The sequence below is a fragment of the Setaria viridis genome, chromosome 7 (assembly GCF_005286985.2).
Source record: "Setaria viridis chromosome 7, Setaria_viridis_v4.0, whole genome shotgun sequence".
Classification (NCBI taxonomy): Eukaryota; Viridiplantae; Streptophyta; class Magnoliopsida; order Poales; family Poaceae; genus Setaria; species Setaria viridis.
In genome coordinates, this window is record NC_048269.2 from 16390589 (window position 1) to 16399265 (window position 8677).

The window sequence follows — 8677 nt, forward strand, 5'->3', positions numbered from 1 at the left end:
CCAACCTAGTTTTAACTATATCAAGTAGTAAAATAATCTGAGAAAATAAATATAGCTAGATGCAATTTATAAAACGGCTTCTATGGGTTGTATTTGAAAACTGGGATAAATATGACCAAAAGGGAATAGGTTGGATTTACCGTCTTCAAAGCCTTCTGGAAGCTCCTGCTCATGGTACGGGTCTTCCGGCTCCAGCTTGTGGTCCTGGCCTTTGTATTCTGGCTCGCGGTACTAGCCTTTAAACTGGTTCTCCTCCTCAGTCACTCCATCAGCTACAGCGACGACACGCGAAAGACAAATGAACAAAAACAAGCACAAACACAAAATAAAATGAGCTCAGACGGAGACAGGAATATGATGAACAGATAGAATATGAATTTAGAAGAATTTAGGAAGAAGAATTAAGTGAATCGGAGTTTGGATGGCTGATATATTGTGTTTGCAAGTCTGGCTGTTAATTAAATTCCGAAAAAATAAAATAGCTTAATTACTAGTGGAGCTCACGGGCTCTCATTCACCCGTGATAGGCCTGAGGTGCTGGTTTGGGCTGGTTTTACATTTGAGGTCTCTGGTAAGGGCCCATGATAGAAATAACTGGGGGAGGGACACGGAGGGTACTGGAGCTTGTGCTCCTCAGGCTCGTCCGCCATGGGAGGTGGCCGAAGCTCATTGGAGCTTCACTATCGGGGGGATTCCGGCCACCGTTTCCAAATCCAAGGGCATAGGGAGAGGGAGAAGGACGAGGGTGTTCGATTTTGGGGTTTCTTAGCTGGGGTGAGGGGGTGGAAGGGGGTCGGCCACGGGCAGCCATGGATGCGGCTCTGGAGTTCTTGGGGAGCTCGGTGTAGGCAAGGATATGGAGGGCCATTGTTTGGGGAAGGTAGAGGAGTGTGTGGAGGTGCTCACCGATGAACTAATTGAGTTGTGGTGGCTTGTCGTCGGAGATCGACGAGGGAGAGCGCAAGAACAGAGGAGGGAGAAATTGGAGTGAGGAGGGAGATGAGAGGCGAAGCTAGGCGGCTCAGCGAGCTCGGGATGGCGACAGAGAGCAGCTAGGGGTGGCTTTTACAGGCGGCGAGGGCAGAGCTGTGCCAGCGGCTCACCTGCTCGCTAGGAATGGCGGCGCTGTGGCTGGGCGGTAGATTGCGAGCGTCAGCTTGCCGCGGCGGTGGCGCTGATGCGACGCGGCGTTGATGGCATGCGCAACGAGGCGGCAGGGCTAGCAAGCTTTGAATGCAGCGACGTGGTTGAGGTGGGAACGCAGCAAGGGGCGGCACAGCGTGGTGCCGGGTGGCAGGGTGTGGTCACCTCGTGGGGCTAGGCTGTCGCTCGAGCAGAGCAAAGCGAGCATGGCAAGGGTGCCTAGCGTGTGGAGCTTGCATGCGGTGTTAGTGTTGCTGCTGTTCGTCGCTCTGTGCTGCTTTGTATGTGCATACGATGCATGCTGTGTGCATGCTCAAGCTGTGTGTAGCAAGGTGGCAAGCTTGTGCGTGAGAGCACACATGAAGAAATGGATTAGCAGGTTGATGGTGATCTCTTAGGGAGAATAGAAAGGTTAGAGAGAAGTTGTTGGCACTGATTTTGAAAGACAAATGAATTAAAGGGGAGATTAGACTTGGCATGAATTTTGAATGAAAAGGAATTGAGCTCGAGAATGGTTTTTCCAATATTTTGAAATTAGATTTTAAAATAGGTTTTGAAGTTTTTGAGTTCAAATGATTTTTAGATTTGAATTTTTGGGCTGTTACAATCCTACCCCACTTAAAATGAATCTCATCCTCAAGATTCGGCTGGTTCCTAAATGGATGGGGAAACTCTTTTCTTAGAGCATTTTCTTGCTCCCAGGTAGCTTCTGCTTCACTGTGTCAGATCCATTGCACACGACATAACTTGATTGTTGAATATCTGGTTTGCTTTGTAACTGTGTCAAGAATTTTGATAGGTAATTCCTGGTACCTAAGGTCATCTTGTAAATCTATAGCATCAGTGGACACTTGTTCTTCTGGAACTCTCAAGTATTTCTTTAGTTGGGAGACATGGAATACTAGGTGTATATCTCACATTTCTTCAGGCAACTGAATACGGTATGCTACAACTCCAATTCTTTGTAGCACTTGATAAGGTCCATTGTAGCGGGGTGCCAGCTTTCCTCCAACTTGAAATCTTCGGGTTCCTCGGATTGGAGAGACCTTAAGATAAGCATAATATCCAACTTCAAAACTTAATTCTCGTCTTTGCTTGTTTGAATAACTTTTCTGACGGGATTGAGCTGCTTTTAACTTTCCTCTAATTTCAGCCACACAGTCTTCTACCTCTTTTATGAGAGCTGGTCCAATTAGAGTACACTCTCCTACTTCTAACAACATCAGAGGAGTTCTACACTTTCTTCCATAAAGAGCCTCAAACGGTGACATGCCTAAACTAGCCTGATAACTGTTATTATAGGAGAATTCTGCATAGGATAGACTTTTCTCCAAATCTTTACCATAGGTAAGCACACATTATCTCAACATATCCTCCATGATTTGGTTTACTCTTTCCATATTACCATCAGTTTGGGGGTGATAGGCTAAACTAAAATCCATCTTAGTTCCCATTAACTTATGTAAACTTTTCCAAAATTTAGAGGTGAATTGGGTTCCTCGATCTGAAACAATTTTGCTGGGCACTCCATGCAGCTTCACTATATTGTTGATGTAGAGTTGTGCCAACTTCTCTCCACCAAAGCATGTGTGTACTGGTATAAAGTGAGCTACCTTAGTGAGTCAGTCCACTACTACCCATATGGAGTCATTTCCATTGTTTGTCCTGGGTAACCTATTGACAAAGTCCATGCTTATTTCATCCCACTTCCAAACTAGGATAGGTAATGGTTGAAGTAGATCAGCTGGCTTTTGATGTTCCGCTTTTACTCTTTGACAGACATCACATTGGGCTACAAATTGTGCCACATCAGCTTTCATACCGTTCCACCAATATTTTTCTTTTAGGTCCATGTACATCTTGGTGGCTCCAGGGTGGATGGAATATGCTGAGTTATGGGCTTCGTCTATTATAGTATGTCGGAATTTATCATTCTTGGGCACACAAATACTATTTTTATACCACAAGGTTCCTTTCTCAACCACTCAAAAATCTGGGGCTTTGTTTTCTCTAGTTTGGTTACGAATCTTCATCAATTCTAGATCCTTTTTCTGAGACCGTCTTATTTGCTCCTCTAGTGTTGGTTGCACACTCATTTTGCAGTTGTGGGGTTGACAAACTATGTGCAAATTTAGTTTTATCATTTCTGCTTGCAGATGAGCATTCTTAGACACCTGGTCTTGGCCATATGATTTTCTGCTTAAGGCATCAGCTACCACATTAGCTTTTCCTGGGTGATAATGAATTTCTAGGTTGTAATCCTTAATCAACTCTAACCATCTTCTTTGTCTTAGGTTCAAGTCTGGTTGGGTGAAGATATACTTCAAGCTCTTATGATATGTATAAATCTCACAATTATTTCCAATTAAATAGTGTCTCCAAATCTTGAGAGTATGCACAACGGCTGCTAATTCCAAGTCATGGGTAGGGTAGCTTTGCTCATGGGGTTTGAGCTGCCGAGAGGCATAGGCTACTACCTTTCCATCTTGCATCAAAACACATCCTAAACCTTGTCTTGAGGCATCACAATATATGATAAAATCCCTTTGGATATCTAGTAAGGTTAATACTGGTGCAGTTGTCAATCTTTTCTTCAGTTGTAGGAAACTCTTCTCATAAAGCTCTATCCAAGTAAACTTTTTATCCTTCCGAAGTAGTTTCATCATAGGTCTTGCTATCTTGGAAAATCCTTCAATAAATCTTTGATAATATCCGGCTATCCAAGAAAGCTTTGAATCTCACTCAGATTAGTGGGTTGCTGCCAATTAGAGACTGCTTCTACCTTTTCAGGATCAACTGATACCCCTTTTGCTGTCAAGATGTGGCCAAGAAAAGCTACCTTTTCAAGCCAAAATTCACACTTGCTGAATTTGGCATATAGCTTATGTGTTCTTAATTTTTCCAAAACCACTCTTAGGTGATGCTCATGTTCTTGGGCACTTTTGGAGTAGATGAGTATGTCGTCAATAAATACTACAGCAAATTTATCTAACTCCTCCATGAACACTTTATTCATGAGATTCATGAAATAGGTAGGGGCATTGGTTAATCCAAAAGACATTACTATAAACTAATATTGTCCATATCTTGTAATAAAGGTTGTCTTTGGGGTGTCACTTTCCTTGACCTTGAATTGGTGATATCTTGATCTCAGGTCAATCTTGGAGAAATACCTGGCTCCTTTTAGCTGATACAAATGAATGTGATACTTCAGAATCAAATAATATTGTTGTAAGAACTGAACTGACTAAGAACTCACCAAGCACTCCTCCTTGTGCCTTCTGGGCTTCCTGGGTGTTGATGTGGTTGACACGGGCTCTCCCAAAGGATTGCTGAGGTTGCCTCATCTGTGAATTGTTGTTGATATTGATGTGGTTGGTGATGCTTTTGTTGCGGATAGGACACAGTTGGCTCCTGACATAGCTGGCCTTGGTCCATTCATAGTGTTGGATAAGGTGGATGCAACTGGCTTGTTTGCATAGGAACAATTTTCTATGAAGTGTCCAGTCTCACAACAGTTGAAACAAGCCCTGCTATTGTTAGTGACTTGTCCAGTGCTATTCTGCTGAGTCTTGACATTACTTTGATTCTTGTAGGAAGGATTAGGTTGGTAAGAAGCTGATGCTGGAGATCTATAATGCATTGGAGCTTGAGTCTTTTGTCCAAAGTAGCTAAAATTCTTCTGTTTCTGGAACCTATCTTCATGACGAGCCTTTTGTGTACCAAAGGTAGGAAAATTCTGACATATTATAATGGATGAAGCCCATAATTCAGCATATTCCATTCACCCTAGAGCCACCAAGATGTACATGGACCTTAAACAAAAATATTGGTGGACTGGCATGAAAGCTGACGTGGCACAATTTGTTTACCAAAGAGTAAAAGCAGAACATCAGAAGCCAGTTGGTTTACTTCAACCATTACCTATCCCAGTTTGGAAGTGGGATGAAATAGGCACGGACTTTGTCAATGGGTTACCCAGGACAAAGAAAGGAAATGACTCCATATGGGTAATAGTGGACCGACTCACCAAGGTCGCTCACTTTGTACCGGTACGCACATGCTTTGTGGAGAGAAGTTGGCACAACTCTACATCGACAATATAGTGAAGCTGCATGGAGTGCCCAACAAAATTGTTTCAGATCGAGGAACCCAATTCACCTCTAAATTTTGGAAAAGTTTACATAAGTTAATGGGAACTAAGATGGATTTTAGTTCAGCCTATCACCTTCAAACTGATGGTCAGACGGAAAGAGTAAACTAAATCATGGAGGATATGTTGAGAGCATGTGTGCTTACCTATAGTAAAGATTTGGAGAAAAGTCTATCCTATGTAGAATTCTCCTACAATAACAGTTATCAGGCCAGCTTAGGCATGTCACCATTTGAGGCTCTTTATGGAAGAAAGTGTAGAACTCCTCTGATGTGGTTAGAAGTAGGAGAGCGTACTCTAATTGGACGAGCTCTAATAAAAGAGGCAAAAGACCGTGTGGCTGAAATTAGAGAAAAGTTAAAAGCATCTCAATCCCGCCAGAAGAGTTATTCAGATAAGTGAAGATGAGAATTAAGTTTTGAAGTTGGAGATTATGTTTATCTTAAGGTCTCTCCAATCCGAGGGACTCGAAGATTTCAAGTTTGAGGAAAGCTAGCACCCCGCTATATTGGACCTTATCAAGTGCTACAAAGGATTGGAGCTATAGTATACCGTATTCAGTTGCCTGAAGAATTGTCGGATATACACCTTGTATTCCATGTCTCCCAACTAAAAAAATGCTTGATAGTTCCAGAAGAACAAGTGTCCACTGATGTTATAGACTTGCAAGATGATCTTAGGTACAAAGAATTACCAATCAAGATTCTGGGCACACTTACAAAGCAAACAAGAAATTCAACAGTCAACTTATCCCGTGTGCAATGGAGTCGACACAGTGAAGCAGAAGCTACTTGGAAACGAGAAGATGCTCTAGGAAAAGAGTTCCTCCATCTATTTAGGAACCAGCGGAATCTCGAGGATGAGATTCATTTTAAGTGGGGTAGGTTTGTAACATCCTGAAAAATTCAAATCAAAAAATCACTCAAAACATTGCAGAACTATCGTTGAGCTCAATTCCTTTTCCATCCATAATCCATCCCAAGCCTAATCTCCCCTTCAGCATGCACACACTAGAACATGCACAAAGCAGCACACAACAATAGCTCACTAGCGCAATGTGCAAAGCTCCACACGCCAAGGCACCCTTGCCGTGCTCACCGTGCTTTGCTCGAGCAACAGCCTGCCACGCGAGGTAACCCACACTGCTACCCGGCACCATGCCGTGCCATCCCTCACCGTGACCCCATCTCAACCACGCTATTGCTTGCTAGCCCTACCGCCTCGTCGCGCACGCCGTCAACATCGGCAGCGCCTCAGCACCACCGCAACAGCAAGCTGACGCCCGCTACCGCACCACCGCAGGCATGCACGTCGCCTTGCTCCACCCACTCCCTGCCGCGCATTCACTTCACCTGCGCCACCATCACCTCAGCTGCCCGGCCATGCACTCTATCTTATCGAGCACGGTGCACCGCGCCCGCTCCACTCCATCGACGTTCGCATGGATGACCGCACGCAACAGCACCCTCCTCCAGCCTATAAAAGGTGACGCCGAGCTGCTCTCCTCCACCATCCCGAGCTCACCGAGCCATCCAACTCCACCGCTCACCTTCTCCCTCCCTAAATCAAGCTCTTTCTCCTCCACACAAGAATGGGGCGCTGCCTTGATCTCCCTCTCCAAGCCGCCCCTACCCAAGGTGAGCCTATGCCGAGCTTCCCCATCCACTCATCTCTCTTCCTATGCCCTTGGATTTGAAAACGGCAGCCAAAATTGCCGTTTCGGTAGAGCTCCAGGGAGCTCTGGCCGCTGCCATGGCGGACGAGCTCGAAGAGAAAGAGCTCCTGTACTCCCGTGTCTGTCTCTCTCCCCACTCCGTTATTTCTTTCTAGGCCCAAAACACTAATCAAACCTATAGCCGACCGTGTGAGCCCAAAACACCACTAGGCCATTCACGTGCAAATAAAGGCTCGTGAAGCACCCACCCATTTATGTTAATCCATTTTTAGAATTTAATTAATACCCAATCTTTACATAGCCATATCTCAGCCATCAAAACTCCGATTCACTTAGATTCTTTTTTCTAAATTCCTCTAACATCATATTCTATCTATTCCAGCTATCCTTCTCTCCATTTGAGCTCATTTCATTTTTTTTGTGTTTATGCTTGTTTGTGTTTGTTTGTCGTTGCGCCGTCATTGCCGTAGCCGATGGAGTAACCCAGGTAGAGAACGACTTTGAAGGCCAGTACCGCGAGCCGGAGTACGAAGGCTAGGATCGCGAGCTAGAGTCAGAAGACCTGTACTGCGAGCAGGAGGTTCCAAAAAGCTTCGAGGATTGCAAGTCCAACCTATTCCCTCTTGGTCATATTTATCCCAGTTTTCAAACACAACCCGTAGAAGCCTTTTTATAAATTGCATCCAGTTATATATATGCTCAGATTATTTTACTACTTGATCTAGTTAAAACCCGGTTGGATAGCCACTCCTTGATTTTATATATCTTGATAATACCTTGATGACATAGGATTTATCGCTAGACATGATACGCTCCGTTTAGCCGATTACCTTGATATTAATACGCTTAGGAATCGGTTACTCAACCTCATTACTACTTATTTTACAAATGAAATGGTTTACAAAACATAAAATGTGTTGAGTGTGTTGGTGTGAGTATGGATTGGGATTTCAGAAAAGTGATAAATAAACAACTCGGTGTTGGTGATTTTTTAGATGAGGCGGATCAGGGTTCCTTGTGTAGGAAGCTTTGGAGTATTGGCTCGTGCCTGTGTGGCTGAGTATGGAAGATATCCAATTTGTCTTGATTAAGGATCGAGTTGATGTGTCATCTTGGCTAACCCAACTTATCGTACAATCACTCGACCTTTGTGTGTGGCTGAGTATGGAAGATATCCAATTTGTCTTGATTAAGGATCGAGTTGATGTGTCATCTTGCCTAACCCAACTTATCGTACAATCACTCGACCTTTGTGTGTGGCAAAGGCTTAGCATAAACCCCACTAGCTAGTCCGGTAGTCGTTCGTAGGCGGGTGCGCAACAGGAGGCCAAGGAGTAGGCGTAAGAAAGTACTGGATTAGTGGCCCGGTTGAAAACCTGGTAGGAAGGTCAGGAACCCCTTGGCTAGCTCTCATGGACGACTAGGTGAGATTATGCTATGGTGGGTAATGGCTTTGATAGATCTACACCTGCACTACGGTGTTCATGTTGCAGTACCCTACTTGTGGGTAAAGTGTACACCTCTGCAGAGTTAAAACCTATTCCAATAGCCGTGTTCACGGTCTTGGACGAGTTATGGCTTGGTCACATAACTAGCTATTTGGGAAAGATGGGCAAACCTTATGGTATAAATTGGATTTTGGAAATATCCGGCAAGTGTGTTGTGTGCTACCATGGACGGGGTATCCAGTAGCACTTAAAAACTTG